Source organism: Zingiber officinale, chromosome 5B (assembly GCF_018446385.1).
Source record: "Zingiber officinale cultivar Zhangliang chromosome 5B, Zo_v1.1, whole genome shotgun sequence".
Lineage (NCBI taxonomy): Eukaryota > Viridiplantae > Streptophyta > Magnoliopsida > Zingiberales > Zingiberaceae > Zingiber > Zingiber officinale.
Genome location: NC_055995.1, coordinates 22,818,134 through 22,835,438, shown reverse-complemented (window position 1 = coordinate 22,835,438; position 17,305 = coordinate 22,818,134).

The window sequence follows — 17,305 nt, the reverse complement described above, 5'->3', positions numbered from 1 at the left end:
ATTTTAAAAAATAGTTTTTAAAGAATTTTTAAGATAGTTTTTAAGGAATTTAAAATAATTTTTTTTTTAAAGAATTTTTTTTTTAAAATAGTTTTTTTTTAAATGATTAAGTTAAAATAATTTTTAGGTTAAAATATATTTTTAATTTAAAATAATTTTTAGGTTAAAATATATTTTTAATTTAAAATAATGTTTAGGTTAAAATAAATTTTTAAATAATAAATTTTTAAGTTAAAAAAATTATGTTTTGAAATAAATTTTTAAGTTAAAAAAAAAATTAAGTTTTAAAATAAATTTTTAAGTTAAAAAAAATTAAGTTTAATTTGTAAAATAGTTTTTTTTTAAAAAAATTAATTTTAATTTAATTTAATTTTAATTAATTTTAATTTACTTTGAAATTCGAAATTTTATTTTAATTTGAAATTAAAATTTTAATTTTAATTAATTTTAATTTAATTTGAATTTGAAATTCAAAATTTAATTTTAATTAATTTTAATTTAATTTGAAATTCAAAATTTAATTTTAATTAATTTAATTCAATTTAAATTTGAGATTCAAAATTTAATTTTAATTAATTTTAATTTCGTTTGAAAATTAATTAATTTAATCCTTATTCATCTCACCCGATCTAGATTATCAATCAGGGAATCTTATAATTTTGTTAGATGAATTAGATTTAATTACAGAGTTTGGTTTAATTTGTGTTAGATTCAGGTTTAGCTTTGGTCTCAACAAATAGGCATTCTTCGGATAAACTTCTAAGCTTGGTGAGTCACTTGGACGTCATTAGAAGTAACCAACCTTTCGAGGTTTTCCGAATAGTCCTATCCATGGAGCTTAGTATTAAACCTTGGTCTAACTAGTTAGGATCCATTTAAAGGTAGGTTCGGTCGGTTCCACTTGGCCAAATGCACCAGATTGAAGTCATATCTTTCTAGACATGCGATGCCCAAGCTTCCCCAACGTACTATCATCAAAAAACTTCACCAGTACTATGATTTAAGTTAAACTTGAACCCTCTTTAACTAGTCCTAATTACCCTGTCGGGTAGGTTGGTTGGGGTTACCCTTTTCGGGTAGGTTGATTAGGGTTACCCTGTCAGGTAGGTTAGTTTTGGAGGTGCCAGCTATTCTGGAGCCTCCCCCTGAATTATTGGCCATAAATTTAGTTTTTAGTTCTGGGTTTATTATAGTTAAGTTTTGGTTAAAATTTAATGTTTAATTTGTAATTTAGATTCAAGTTTTTAATTTTGAATTAATTAAATTAGTCAAATTATCTTTCTTTAAGAGAATGTATTTAAAATTTTCTTTCATTTTCACTTTTATTAGGTTAATTGAATTATTTTTCTTTAATAGCTTATTTTTAAAGTTTAAGTTTTTATTATTTTTAAATTTGAATTAATTAAATTGTTTGAGTTATATTTCCTTAAAGGTTTATCTTTTAACCTTTTATTAATTGTTAATTTTGAATTTTTCAGATTATCTTTATTTAATATGTTATTCTTAACATTTAATTTTAATTTTGTTAAATTTAGTTTTGATTTTATCAAAGTGTTTGATTTTATTCTTATATTTTCTTTATTTTTTAAGTTGATATAATTAGTGGAATTTATTAGATTATTCTTATCGTTAAAATTTATTTTTTTTATTAATTAAATTATCTTGGGTTTGGATAGTATTTTCTAGATTAATATTGTCTAGATTATTAAATAATTTATTAATTTTATCTAGATCAATATTCACCTTGTCCTCTCTATCATTTGAGTTTTCAGATTTGTTTAGGTTCAAGTTTGACTTTTTTAAATTAATTGGATTTGTTTTATCAGATAATATCTTAGGGGTATTTTTGTAATTATTGTCAACTACATTGTTTTCACATATATTTTCAGAAATAACCAGATCAATGCTCATATTTTCTAAACTACTATTAGCAGGGGTATTTTGGTAAATATCACTAACCTTGAGCGCAACCCCTAATTCAGTAGGCTTTTCGATTGGATCTAACCCGAGTTCAGATTCGATTTTTACTTGATCCTCAAGCTCCATCGGCTCCTCGTGAAGTTTGATCAATTGGGTCCAAAGCTCATGTTCATCTTTGTACTTTTTTACTCTGCATAAAACATTGTTAGGTAAAACATTACAAATGATTTTACTTACATTTGTTTTTAGTTCTGAGTTCTGAGAAGGTTTTCTCAATATCAGCCAATAATCAAAGTTTACGCTTCCTAAGAAGCATTCCATTAATCACTTCCAATAGTTGAAATCTTGATCGTATGGTGGTGGTTTGTGGGGGTTCCGTCCTTCTTGAAGAGTCATTATTCTTGCACACAGAGAAATAGAAAAAAAAATCCCAAGACTTGGTCTTGGATTAGCAGTGCTGAAAAAAAATAATATTTCACTATTTTCGAAAAAAATAATAAAATATTATTAAAATATTAATAAAAAATATTATTCCAAAATTTTGAAAATGTAATATTTTATCAATACTAAGCAACGGTGAAAAGATGATGATGTGTTTTTCAAAAACAGTTTTGGAGGGAAAAAACGAAAGACGTTTTATTTAAAAGTCAAACGATATCTAATTTTTCTTTCAAAAAGTCCCCCCTTTGCCTGATTGGTGGTTGCACCAAATCAGAGCGGTACCTGCTCTGATACCACTTGTAGGACCGTTAGATTCGATAGAGGGGGGGTGAATATCGATTCGAAAACTTAGAGTATAAACGCAGCGGAAAAGTAAATGAACATAGTTGTTTTTACTTCGTTCGGAGCCTGTGACGACTCCTACTCGAAGGCCCGTACTCCGTGAGTACTTTCATTGGGCAATTCACTAGCAGTTCGAAATAATGATTACAAAAAATAGTACAATGAATGCTAATGAAAATGAAAAGCAAATATCGACAATAAAGACAAGAAAGGAGCGTAGTGTCGGAGCTTTGTTAGCATCGCAGAAGTGCAGAGCAGTGGAAGACTTTTCTTTTCGTTATTGTTCTGAAGCTCTCCTCTAACCCTTCTTTTATATGAGGCTCGGGGCACCCTGGATGCCTTCCGGGCGCCCTGGTGAGACGTGGCAAGTCCAACCAGCGAGCTCCACGTGGCGACGCGCGATCAGGATGAAATTTCCCTCCCGGGCGCCCGGATTCCTTCCGGGCGCCCGGACCCTGTTTTCCCGCAGAATCCGTCCTGCAAGACAAACGTTAGTCCGGAGGCAAATTTACCTTGCAACACAGATTGTTAGCAAAAGCAAAGTGAGTATGAATTAGCAAAAATAGTATGACTTAGATTCCGTCTTTCCGAGACCGGAATCTAGTCACGATCTCGACTTAGATATCTGAAATGGATCTAAGCCGGATCGACGCCTAATGTTCCCTTCCCGGGAACGCGTCCTCGCAGTCACTCCCCTCCAGTGACTTACCTTACTTACCTGCCAGACGTCCGGTCAACCCTTCGACCCGTCTGGACTTCTCGCCAGCTATCCGGTCAGCCCATCGACCTAGCTGGACTTCTCGCCAAGCGTCCTGTCAGCCCGTCGACCCGCTTGGACTTCTCGCCAGCTATCCGGTCAGCCCGTCGACCTAGCTGGACTTCTCGCCAAGCGTCCGGTCAGCCCGTCGACCCGCTTGGACTTCTTGCCAGCTATCCGGTCAGCCCGTCGACCTAGCTGGACTTCGTGCCAGACATCCGGTCAGCCCATCGACCTGTCTGGACTTCTCCTGCACACAGGATCAAAGTGTAAGACAACAACAAAACTAACTTAACCTGATTTGTCATTCATCAAAACCTGGGTTAAATCATTAGTGCTAACTGCACCAACAGTAACTTCCTTCTCCTAGAGTAGATCTAGATGAAAGAAACTCGTACTCGTAATTTTTGTTTTATTTTACTTCGCACGGATCCGGTGGCATGGGAATCGAGGTTTCCACGACGCGAAAAAGCGGTTTTCGCGGCCCGAAATTCCCAACAGTGGTATCAGAGCCATGTGCGAAGTCTTGTACGAGTTTATTTTGTATTTTTATGAAAAATAGCAGTTCTGTAATATTCTGTAAATTTCCTATTTTTATAATTTTTATGGGTATTTTTCTCGTAGAAGCGAAGCACGAGTGTTTCGACACTTGTAGGCTTCGACTATCGAGAAGATTTTTCCGAAACGGCAAGGTTTCGCCCCAAATCTTTTTGGGACAGCGGGCTAAGGCACTATAGGATCGCTAAGGAACACTCGCGATGGTTAGATCGCGGGTAGGGGCGCTGCCCCTGGCCTCGCAAGGGAATTCATTCCCAGTCAGCACAAGGTAGTTGTGGCAAAGACTGGGGTCTTTCTAGAAAGGGACTTTGTTTCTAGAAAGACTAGTGGGAGTACGTTCGATCTTGAAGAAGTTCAAGATGCGGACCATAGCACTGAAGCCTCGATGGAAGTTGAACTGGAACCACAAAGAGTTGTGGATGATGTTGTTCTACAAGGAGTTGAGGAACAACAACCAGTTCAAGTAGACATACCTCTTCGCAGGTCTGATAGGGTACGTCGTCAGCCTGAGAGATACTCATTTCTCTTGTCTGACCATGATGAAGTTGTGCTCATAGAAGATGAGCCCACCACCTATCAGGAAGCTGTGATGAGACCAGATTCCGAGAAATGGCTAGAGGCTATGAGATCCGAAATGAAATCCATGTACACCAACCAAGTATGGACTTTGATTGATCCGCCTGAAGGGGTAAAACCCATTGGGTGTAAGTGGGTCTTTAAGATAAAGACTGACATGGATGGACTTATCTATAAGGGTCGCTTGGTAGCTAAAGGTTTCAAGCAGATTCATGGTATTGACTATGATGAAACCTTTTCTCCAGTAGTGATGTTTAAGTCCATTCGGATCATGCTTGCTATTGCAGCTTACCATGACTATAAGATATGGCAGATGGATGTCAAAACCGCGTTTCTGAATGGAAACCTGCTCGAGGATGTGTACATGACACAACCTGAGGGTTTTGTAGATCCACAACATACTAGCAGAGTATGCAAACTGCATAAGTCCATTTATGGACTAAAGCAAGCTTCTCGGAGCTGGAATCTTCGATTCGATGATGCAATCAAACAGTTTGGTTTCATCAAGAATGAAGATGAACCTTGTGTCTACAAGAAGGTTGTAGGGGATATAGTTGTCTTTCTCATATTGTATGTGGATGACATACTACTCATTGGGAAAGACATCCCTTTGCTTCAGTCTGTCAAGACCTGGCTAGGGAGTTGCTTCTCAATGAAGGACTTAGGTGAAGCATCTCGCATTCTAGGCATACAGATCTATAGAGATAGATCTAAGAGATTGCTTGGCCTAAGTCAGAGTACATATATTGACAAGGTACTCCTATGTTTTGCCATGCAGAACTCCAAGAAGGGATTTCTGCCGATGTCACATGGTGTGAGTCTTTCGAAGACTCAAGGTCCCTCTTCTAGAGAGGAGAGAGACCGCATGGATCAGATCTCTTATGCCTCAGCCATAGGATCTATCATGTACGCCATGCTATGTACTCGTCTTGATGTCTCGTATGCTTTGAGCATAACGAGCAGATACCAGTCAGATCCAGGTGAGAGTCACTGGATAGCGGTCAAGAATATTCTTAAGTACTTGAGAAGGACTAAAGAATATTTCTTGATATATGGAGGCAATGACGAGCTAGCTGTAAAGGGTTACAGTGATGCTAGCTTCCAGACTGACCAGGATGATTATCGATCGCAGTCAGGGTTCATGTTTTACATAAATGGTGGTGCTGTGAGCTGGAAGAGTTCAAAGCAGGACACAGTAGCTGATTCTACGACAGAGGCCGAGTACATTGCTGCATCAGAGGCAGCAAAGGAGGCAGTTTGGATCCGCAAGTTCATCACTGAACTTGGGGTGGTTCCCAATATCGTTGACCCTATTGAGCTCTATTGTGACAATTCATCACTGAACTTGGGGTGGTTCCCAGTATCGCTGACCCTATTGAGCTCTATTGTGACAATAATGGAGCTATAGCACAGGCGAAGGAACCTCGCTCACACCAGCAGACCAAACACATACTACGGCGCTTCCATCTCATTCGAGAGATTATCAAGAGAGGAGATGTGAAGATTTGCAGAGTACCCACAGAGGCTAACATCGCAGATCCCTTGACCAAGGCTTTGGCACAGAGAAAGCATGATGGTCACACTAGGTCATTGGGGCTTAGAGCCTACACTGATTGGCACTAGTGCTAGTGGGAGATTATTAGTTAGAGCCCTAGAGCCAATCATTTGATGATTGTATTATGGACTTGTTGTATCATATTCTTATATAAATAAAGGCATTTGTTTTGGTTATTATACTTACTCTTATTGGTGCCAAATAACTAAGTATAATAACGTCCTTGAGTAGAAGGTTCTTACCTATATCAATCGGTTAGTTGAACCGATAGTGAGATGACATAGGGAACACTACTCTTAATCATTCCTAGTCGAGAATTAACATTCAGAGACAATGTTAATGCAATAAGACTAGCATGTAGGTCAACTCGATGACTTGATCTCACAAGTCATGGATATAGAGATATCAAGTTGACACATGGGTATGCATTGGAGAATATATACTGAATGACCCGCCATGAGAAAGTATCATGGATCGTTATATGAGTGTTATATACTTTCTCATGTGGCTATTAGTATGACTACTAGTCCTTGGACCTGAAGTCACCATGGATCCCTACATAATGAGTTACGTACTTTGGCTTCGTCAAACGTCACCCGTAACTGGGTGGACTATAAAGGCAATTACTGGGTATATAACGAATTATGCAGAGGGATGTGAGTGATGTAGATGGGATCTATCCCTCCTATATGACGGGAGCGACATCGATATTCTTGATAGAGTGAGACCACGAAGTGCATGGCCATGCCCAAATGAGTCAATATGAGATATTGAGCTCATTTGATTTAGTGAGTCTACTTGGAGTTCAAGATTTAGATTGGTCAGAGGATGACACGGTCTATGCCTCACATGGATCAATCTAGATGTCTAGGATAGAAGGACACTTGTCATATTTTGTGAGGAGTCACAATTAGTAGTCACAAGGTGATGTTGGATCTCAACATTCTTGTAACTTGGGTAGTAATGATGTGTTGCTAGATACCGCTCATTACTTATGCTTCTAAATGGGTTTAGAAGCATTGCCAACGTTACAAGAACCTATAGGGTCACACACAAAGAACAATTAGATGGAGATTAGGTTCATATGATGAACCAAGAGGATTAGATTCATGTGATGAATCAAATTGGATTAAGAGTAATCCTAATTGTACTAATTGAGTTGGACTCAAGTTGATTCATGTGTTCAATGAGTCTAATTTAGATTGTGACTTATTGAATCAATTTAATAAATGAATTAGATTCATTATATTAAATTGACTTGAATTAAATGGTTGGATTAGATCAACCATGAGAGTTATAATGTCAAGTTTGACTTGACTTGAGAGGAAGAGGAAAAGTCAAGTTTAACTTGACTTTATGTCACATCATTTGTGAGTTGGCATTAAGTGGCCAATAATGGTGTTACACATCATCATGTTTAGAACATGTGTGTGCCACCTCATGGAGGTTTCAAATCTCCTCCTCATTTTAATGGCCACATTAAATGAGAGGAGGTTACATTATGTGGCCGGCCACTTTTGTGATGAATGAAATTTTGATTTCATTCAAGGCATTCATTCCATCATCTTCTTCCTCAAGCTCTCAACCTTTCTCCCTCTCCTCTCTTGGCTGAACCTTACATAGGTACTAGCACACCTTTTGTTTGGCCTCTCCACCTAGTTTGTTCATGTGGATACTTCTAGAGGATCGTACGCTTGACGATTTTGAGATCCGGCGAACCGTTGGACGAGCGGGATTGCGAAGGGCATCGCATCGAGGGTAACTTCCTTCTCCTAGTGTAGATCTAGATGTAAGAAACTCGTACTCGTAATTTTTGTTTTATTTTACTTCGCACGGATCCGGTGGCATGGGAATCGGGGTTTCCGCGACGCGAAAAAGCGGTTTTCACGGCTCGAAATTCCCAACAATAATGTGCCACTTCACTTGTCGACATTTCATCATCACTATCCGATGATTCTTGCTCGGATTCGGATGATGAGAATTCCACCTTCTTTTCTTTCTTCTTTTTCTTTTCCTTCTTTTCTACAATAAGAGTCATTTCTTTCTCTTTTGAAACCACATTAGCTTGTTCATGAAGTTCAAACTCGCAAAACAATTCATCAAGCTTAACCAAGGAGACATCTCTAGATACCTTATACGCATCAACCATTGATGCTAATAAAGTGGTTCTAGGAAAAGATTGAAGGACATACCTTACTAGATGCCTATTGTCAATTGTCTCACCTATTACATGGAGTCCATTTACTATCTCCTTGAATCTTTCATGCATTTAACTCACGGTTTCATTGGTCTTCATGGTGAAGGTTTGGAGTTGCCCCAACAAAAGATCTCTCTTGGCTCTCCTAGATTCGCTTGATCCCTCATTTAATTCAATGAACTTTTACCAAAGCTCTTTGGCGGAGTTGAATGATCCTACTTTGCTTAATTGCTCCTCTGAAAGTCCACATTGTAAGTTGTTGTGGCTTTTGCATTTTCTTGGGCCTTCTTTGCTATCTCTTTTGTCCAATCCTTGGTTGGAAGGGGTGCTCCCGATTCGTCTTTTGGTTTTTCAAATCCATCTATAACACTAAACCAATTTTCAATATCATTCATAAAATAATATTCCATCCTACCTTTCCAATATGCGAAATCGTAGTCATCAAAGAAAGGTGGTCGAGCGGTGCTATATCCCTCTTGAAACCTCATCTTGATGCTTCGGTTGACGATGAGTTCTTCTGATGCAAACCTTGCTCTGATACCAATTGATAGGACCTTTGCGTTTGGCTAGAGGGGGGGGGTGAATAGCCTTTCTTCGATTTTTCACCTACAACTTGTTAGCAGAAGCAAATAGAGAGAAATGAAAGATAAGAAAAACAATGCTAACTCCTTGGTTTACTTGGTCTCCACCTCCTTGAGGTGACTAATCCAAGACACACACCCACATGATCAAGCTCCAATATGAACTTCTCCTTCTCGTTATCACAAACGAAGGTGGAGAAACCTTTACAAGATTGCCTCTTCCTCTTACAAGATGAGATCTAGGCTTAGGAGGAAGAGACTCAAAATCTTTTGCTTTGAAGTCACTTAGAGAGCTCTCTTTTTGCTTAGCACAATAAGTATTCAAGTGTTATATTTGCTACAGTGCATCTCCCCTTTTTATTTGTCTTCAAAAGTAGTCGTTTCTCACGTGATCGTGATCGTCGTCGTCGTCGATCGATTGAGCACATCTCTAATTGATTCAAATATAGTCGTTGAGCGTCGTCACGATCGATTGGGCCAACACTGGATCGATTCAGCCGCATATTTCATAAATACAAAAGTGGATTCAATCGATCGGTCAATCGATTGGTTACCTCCAATCGATCGGTTGATCGATTCAAAATCGCACTGCTCCTTTGTGCAGAAACCTTGTGAATCGATCGACCGATCGATTGGTTATCTCCAATCGATCGGCTGATCGATTGGTTATCTCCAATCGATCGGCTGATCGATCCAGGTTCGCACTGTGTTCTTGCACAGAAAGCATGTGAATCGATCGACCGATCGATTGGATTCCTCCAATCGATCGGCGGATCGATCCAAGTTCCTTCTGTGCTCTCGCGCAAGGCTATCAATCGATCGGCCGATCGATTGGTTTCCTCCAATCGATCGGCTAATCGATTCAATAGTATTCTTTCCATAGTTATGCGCCTCAATCGATTTACCAATCGATTGCTTGCTGGTTTCCCAACTAATACCTCGTGCCAAATGAACGTATCCCTGGACTTTCTTGCCAAGACTCCGGTCCTCGACCTTCTTGGACTTCTCTTGTCTTACACCCCGTCTTCTGACCTGCAAGGACTTTTCCTACCAAGACTCCGGTACTCGACCTTCTTGGACTTCTTCCTGCAAAACTTGTAGCACACGTTAGATCCAAACGTATTAACCTAAACTTAAATAGTTGTCAATACATTGAAAACATCCAGGGCATGATTGCACCAACATAAAATTCTATCCACGATGCGTCAATCAAAGTTCATGTCGAATATGATAATATTTGAGTTCCGGGCGCCTAAATTGGATCCGAGCGCCCGGACACACAAAGTCAACTTGGTTGACTTTTTTTGTTTAGGCCCTCTGCTCCGGTTCTGCTCGGCTCGGTCCGAGGTCTTCCGCTCCGGTTCTGCTCGCTTGGGTGATTTCGACCATCCGGAATAGGGCTCACTTGAACTCAACTTCCGACCTTTTCGAGCAACCTTCCGTTCCAGCTTCTCATCCCTCAGAAACGCCATGCACCTCCTTCTCGTCTGCCCACATACTCTTCCATAGCACCTCGTCCCTCAGACGCACCAAGGCCATCGACTCTCTCCCGTGTCGTCCTTCTCGCTAGTTGCGTCTTTTGCTTAACTTCCTGTGCTCCTAAGCTCCTGCACACTTAGACACAGACTTAAACACAACAGGACCTAACTTAACTTATTTGATCATATCAAAACAACCTTGGAGTACCAACGTAGGACTTCCAGTATCAGTTCTCAATTATGTATTTACTGTCTAGCCTCGCTAGGACTTCTACTATCTAGTTTTACTTATTAGAGTTTTTTCATTATCTGACCTACAGTTAGGACTTTCACTTTTTAGCTTCACTCACTAGGACTTTTTCGTTGTCTAAGCTCTAGGTAGGATTTTCCGTTATCTAAATTCCAATTAGGACTTCTAAGAGAAATATTCGACCCTCCTTTGATTTACTTGACTTTTATTACATATTGTCAAACATCGAAATTTAAGCCCAAGCCCACTTAAATTTAGTCAAACGGGTCATATATATATATATATATATATATATATATATATATATATATATATATATATATAGATATATATAGACTTAATTTTAGTTGGTGTCATGTTAAACATGTGGATCTAATTATGCCAAGTTTGGCATGTGGATCAAGCCACCTCCGACCTAACCTAGAATTGAACTTAACTTAACCCCTGTTGGACCACGACACAGCACAGACCACGACACAGCACAGACGCGGTGAGCTGTAGGGTCAAATCAGACGCAATCCCACCAACCCTATAGCCATCTCTCCTTTTCGACATACAATTTTTTTAATCTTAATAGATTGATCTTGATCTCCCATCATTAATAGTTGATTTCAACCCTATTGTCCCTTCACTTTTCATTATAAAAATATTTTTAAAACATGCAAGATTCCATGGTTAAATTGCAACATGTACGTTGGATGCATGCAAAAAGATTGATATTAACTTCAAATTGAAGAGAGTTTAAGAAAGATTCGTATAGTTTTTGACAAAATAAACAATGTAACAATAATACATGAAATGAGAGATGGTTTGGTGATGAACTATAGTGTTGCACGAATGTCTTTTCTTGGGCGAGCTGGACATGTTAACTTCCATTATATACTAATTAATGCTTCTACTAATTAAGACAAAGGTTTGAATATATTTTGGCAGACTGTAATGGCTAAAAAAAACAAAACTCAAAGAAGAAATTATAGTTTTTTATCCAAACAGTACCAAAGTTTCTAAAATATCCCAATTATATATTCTAGTTTTAAAATTCCTAAGTCGAATGCTAGGATTATAGGAGTAGAATCAATTAGTTTTTTTTTTAAAAAAATAACTAAGTCATGTTTAAAATCCATAAATTTCAATATATTAGATCAAATTAATATTCAAGAACATAAATATAATCAAGAGAATTATATGAATACATAGAACATAATTTTATATCATTCCGAACCATCTAGGTCCATCAATCGATTTTAGCCAAATGAACTTGAACATTTTCAATTAAAATTAGTTGATGGACCTAAAAAACTTGGAATGACGTAGAATCATGTCTTACAAGTTCGTCTAGTTCTTATGATTATATTTATACACTCAAATATCAATTTAACCCAATATATTGAAAGTAGTAATTTTTTAATACGAATTAGTTTTTCGGACACATTCATATTTAAAAATCACGGCTCTCAATATAGTGGGCCAAGTTAATGTTTCAATATAAACTGACTACTAGACTTAGAGAGCTTAGAATAACATGAAACCAGATCCTATGAGTTTATCTAGTTATACTGCTTATATAAATATCCTCAAATATCAATTTAATCCACTATATTGAGAGCATCGATTTTTTAAACACGAATCAACCATTTTTTTAAAAAATTAATCGATTTTACTACTACAATTATAGGGAACAATAACAAAGGTAAAATGGTCCCCTTAGATGGGTCTAGTGGCTAGTGCATGAGGTGTTGTCACAATGAGGTCTGGGGTTCGAATCTCGACAAAATCGAAGTAAATACCTCCCTTACGTGCTAGTAGCCGTCCATGATTTACCTCCTCCGTGTTGGCCCTGGGACGAATTGGCGGGGGCACTGGGGACGAACGTATTAGGTAAAATGGAATTAGGCACGTATATTCATGCAATAATATCCTTGATTTCTATTTTTTTAATCTATGTAAATCAATTATATTGGAATTAGTTAGTCTTAATTTCAATATATAGAATCAATTATAGTCATTGGATGATTGCTTTGTTCTAGATCTATATATACTTTATAAACTCCTGATTATAGAGATAATAAAAATTCTCAAAGCTTTTCTCCTTTATATTTAAGAATTTCATGATACATGATTTGAAAGGGAGCCTTTGCGTAATGATAGTTATTACTTTATGATTTAAAGGTCACGGGTTTAAATCTTGTAATAATCTCTTATAAAAAATAGAGTAAGACTGTGTATAATGGATCATTCTCTTGAGAGCTTCGTGTACCAAATTATTATTTTTTATAACATGTGATTTGATAATTTAAAAACTAGGTACGTGATTTGGATGCGTAATTCGGTGAAAAGCTGAAGAAATTAAGTTGGAAAAGGTTTACTACAGTGAAATCAAGCTGATACAAAGTTTTTGAATTTCTGGCGAAGAGAGAATGATTCAGTCGTAGATTCGGTGAAATCATCTTCTTGTTTGTCTGCTCAACCTCTTATTGTTTCATTTATCTCCCTTCAAGCTTTTCTAACTCACAGAGGAAGAAAAGGGTAGGGCCTCATTGTTAAGGTGGATGGCGAGTCCACCTCATCCATCTTTTTCTTCTTCCACTAACATGGACCACGTAAGCCAGGAGAAGAGGATGCATATAGACGGTCTTTCTTTTTGATTCGTATATGCAGACTAATCTTTAGAATATTCGTTCATATTGGAAATACAGTATTGTCCTTGAGATTATAGTGAATGAATCATACATCACAATGTTTAATTAGAATTTTAGTTGTGAAAATGGAGTGGAGAGGGTTTGGCGTTTGAAGAACCATTTGCCTGATCACTACATATGCACGCATGGCTCTGCTAGCTCTGCAGTCCTTTGGTTATGGTGTCAAAATCTTGGGCTTATCTCAAGCTGATGAAGGAAATTTTCATTTTGTGATGGAATGATTGATGATGTTTTTGTTTCATTTACTTTCCTCTTATATTTGACCTTTTTTTGGACATCCTTTAATTTTGTGAGGAGGTTTGTTTTGGCTTATTATCATCAATAATGTTTTGTGTGGAATATTTTCACAACTGTGAGATGATCACAAATCTCAATAATGGGTTTTTTTTTGTTTATTTGGCAGTGTGAGAAGGATAGACTTCATTGTTTAAACATTGTTAAAAGTCACTTTCTCTTGTGGTTGTTCATTGTTAGAAGGCACGTTCTTGTGAGCATGTAGTGGTTCTTTAGTAATTGGATTTATAATATTCTATTAATTGTTTGTTTAGGTATTTCTTGGATTAAAAAAAAGAAGTAATTTGAGGAAATATCCAACTATATGCTTTATTCTTTAGTTACGTGGAGTAGAGAAATTCATTAAAAAAATGGCAATGTATTTTTTTTAAAAAAACTGATTAATCATGTGAGAGGTATATCATTCAATCTGAAATAATTGATCCCATTCTGCCCAAGATTTTTATTGATTGTCAAAATAAATTAGAAAGTGCTCATGATGAGTAATCCAGAAGTCCAACATCTCTTCATTGCACGTCTCATCGAGGCAACCTTGCGGTCATAGGGCCACAGGCCATGGCCACGCAAGGGCTCTCAGCCATGGCAACATGAGGCGACCTCGTGCACACAAAGCCGTTGGCTGTAGCCTAGTGAGGCCGTCGCCTTGCGTGTGCAAGGCTGCTGACGGTAGTGGCGCTGTGTCGCCGTTCGATGCGAGTTGGGTTGGAGATATTCAACTGTTGAGCAACTTGGGAGGGAGAGAATTGTTTTCCATCCGATTTGCATGGATAAGTTAAAAATTGATGCGGACGGATCCATCTGCCCATCTAGTAAATAAAAGAAAGGAAATTACCACCGTAAATTTTTTTCCATCCTTCCAAGTAAACAAAGCAGTAATCTGATGCACCTCTTCAAACTTTTATACATAAAATGATTTTATTTCAGAGGTGGATATACCTCGTTGAGAAAACATCTCTTATATAAGATAGGAAATGAGCTTAGAAAGAACTATCAAAGAAATGCGCACTTGTCAAAAGTAACTCTTCGTCGAGATTACTTGTAGCACTTTAAAACAGTAGAGGGAAAGCAATGAACGCACCACGATATGATGTAAGGGATGATGTTCGAAGTGATCTCACTTTTCTACTTGTAAAACTAATCTATGAAACATTAGTTGGTACAAAATCCCTTTAACACTCGATTGAAATGTTGATCTATGTAAAAGAGATGTTGTTCAAAGTGCTCTCACTCCTACATTAGACTTTTCCATAACTACCTAAACTTTTCCATATCAAAATCATATATTAAGCCTAACTTAAAGCTTTAATCAATCTTTTGCCAACCACATTAAAATCATCAATAACTAAGATATGATTGTGCCAAATATCTCCCACCTAAACCAATCCTCTCAGGTATGGTTGTACAAGAACTATCATTTGCTCCTTTAACTAGAGCTATCTCTTTGACTGCTTCACACCGACATCTATTGTTCAGGTACTTAAATGTCTATAGCTTGTTATCTTTACTAAGGTTGGTAGGGTTTATCCTTTTTCTGAAGGCTTAATTTTCTTGTTTTAATTGGTTCCAACTAATTTATCAAATTGATAGTTGATATGGGAGTTTCTTCATATTCTTTTTGTTGGTTGCTACTCGGAAAGCCTAGAGGTTTCACTGTACAAAAATTTTGTACAAAGGTCTGAACCTTTTCCTAGCTACCATGTGTTCTTTTAAATTAAATTTTGGATCGCCTGCGGAACTTAACACGTTTGATCCAAAACTTAATCTATTTGTTCTTTTAGGTTTTGACTTGGATCTCCTGCGGAACTTAACACGTTCGACCCAAATCACCTTAAGTTATTAATTCCATTAAATATTAATTTCCATAATTGGTTCCCAGTACTGACGTGGCGAGGCACATGACCTTCTTGGATATGGGAGCAACCACCACCGACTAGACAAAACCTTTTATAGAAATCTAATATTTAATTTCCTAAAATAACTTTAGGTTAACCGAAAAGAACAATCAAATCACAAGGAAAAATAAAATAAAAGAACACAACTTCGAAAAACATATTCGAAATACTAGAATCGTAAGCCTCTTGTATTTGGTATTATTTCCAAAAATAACTAGTATGATGCGGAAAGAAAAAATACTAGTTATACCTTTTAGAAAGACCTCTTGATCTTCTACCGTATTCCTCTTCTAACCTCGGACGTTGTGTGGGCAACGATCTTCCGAGATGAGAATCCACCAAAGCACCTTCTTCTCCTTTCTTCAAGTTTCGGCCAAGCACAAAGCTTCCAAAAGATGAAGATCTTTTTCCACCAACCAAGCTCCAAGGGATACAAGTTTTCTCTCCTTCTTCTTCTCCAAGTAGTATCCGCCACCACAAGAGCTTCAAGCAAGAAGAGGTTCGGCCACCAAGAGAAGAGAGGAAGAGAGGTTAGTCGGCCACAACACCAAGGAAAAGAAGGAGAGAAATAATAGAGGTTGTTCACCATGAAGCCTTCTCTACCCCCTCTTTTATAATCCTTGGTCTTGGCAAATAAGGAAATTTAATTAAAAACTTCCTTAATTCTTTTGCCATGAAAAGGAAAAATTTATTTAATTAAAAACAATTTTTCTTTTCTCAATTTACATGGCCGGCCACCATCAAGCTATAAACAAGGAGAGTTTTAATTAATTAAAACTTCCTAATTTGTCTCCAGAAATTTATAAAATTTCTCCAATAATTTAATCCCTTCATGATTGGTTTATAAAAAGGAAATTTAATAAATTAAAATCTTTCTTTTAAACATGTGGATAAAAAGAAAGTTATCTCTAAAAATTAAAATCTCTTTTAATCTACAAATAAGGAAAGATATCAAATCTTTTCTCAATCTTTTGTAGAAACTAATAAAAGAGAATTATTAATTTTTAAACTTTCTTTTAAATCATGAACATGGTTAAAAAGGAAAGTTTTCTTAAAATTTAAAATCCTCCTTTAATCAACAAATAAGGAAAGATTTCAAATTTTAAACTCTCTTTTAAACATGTAGATGATTTACAAATAAGGAAAGTTTTTACTAAAAATTAAAACCATCCTTTTTAAACTACAAATAAGGAAAGATATTAATCTCTTCTCTTAATCTTTTGTAGAAAACTATAAAAGGAAATTTTTAATTTTTAACTCTCTTTAAAATCATGATATCCACATAAGAAATCATTTTAATAAAATCCTTTTTTCTAGTGGCCGGCCACCTAAGCTTGGGACCCAAGCTTTGGCCGGCCACCTACATGACTCATCCACTTGATCTTGGCCGGCCCTAGCTTGGGTTCCAAGCTAGCTTGGCCGGCCCCATTGGATGGGTAAGAAGGTGGGTATGCGGTGGGTATAAATCTCTATATACTAGAGGCTACGATAGGGACCGAGAGGAGGAATTGGTTTTGGTCTCCCGATGAAATTAAGCATCCCGTGTTCGCCCCGAACACACAACTTAATTTCATCAATAATAATTCATTCCACTAAAGAACTATTATTGAACTACCACACCAATCCCAAATTACATTTTGAGCTCCTTCTTATTATGAGTGTGTTAGTCTCCCTGTGTTTAAGATAACAAATGTCCACTAATTAAGTAAGTTACTGACAACTCACTTAATTAATATCTAGCTCCAAGAGTAGTACCACTCAACTT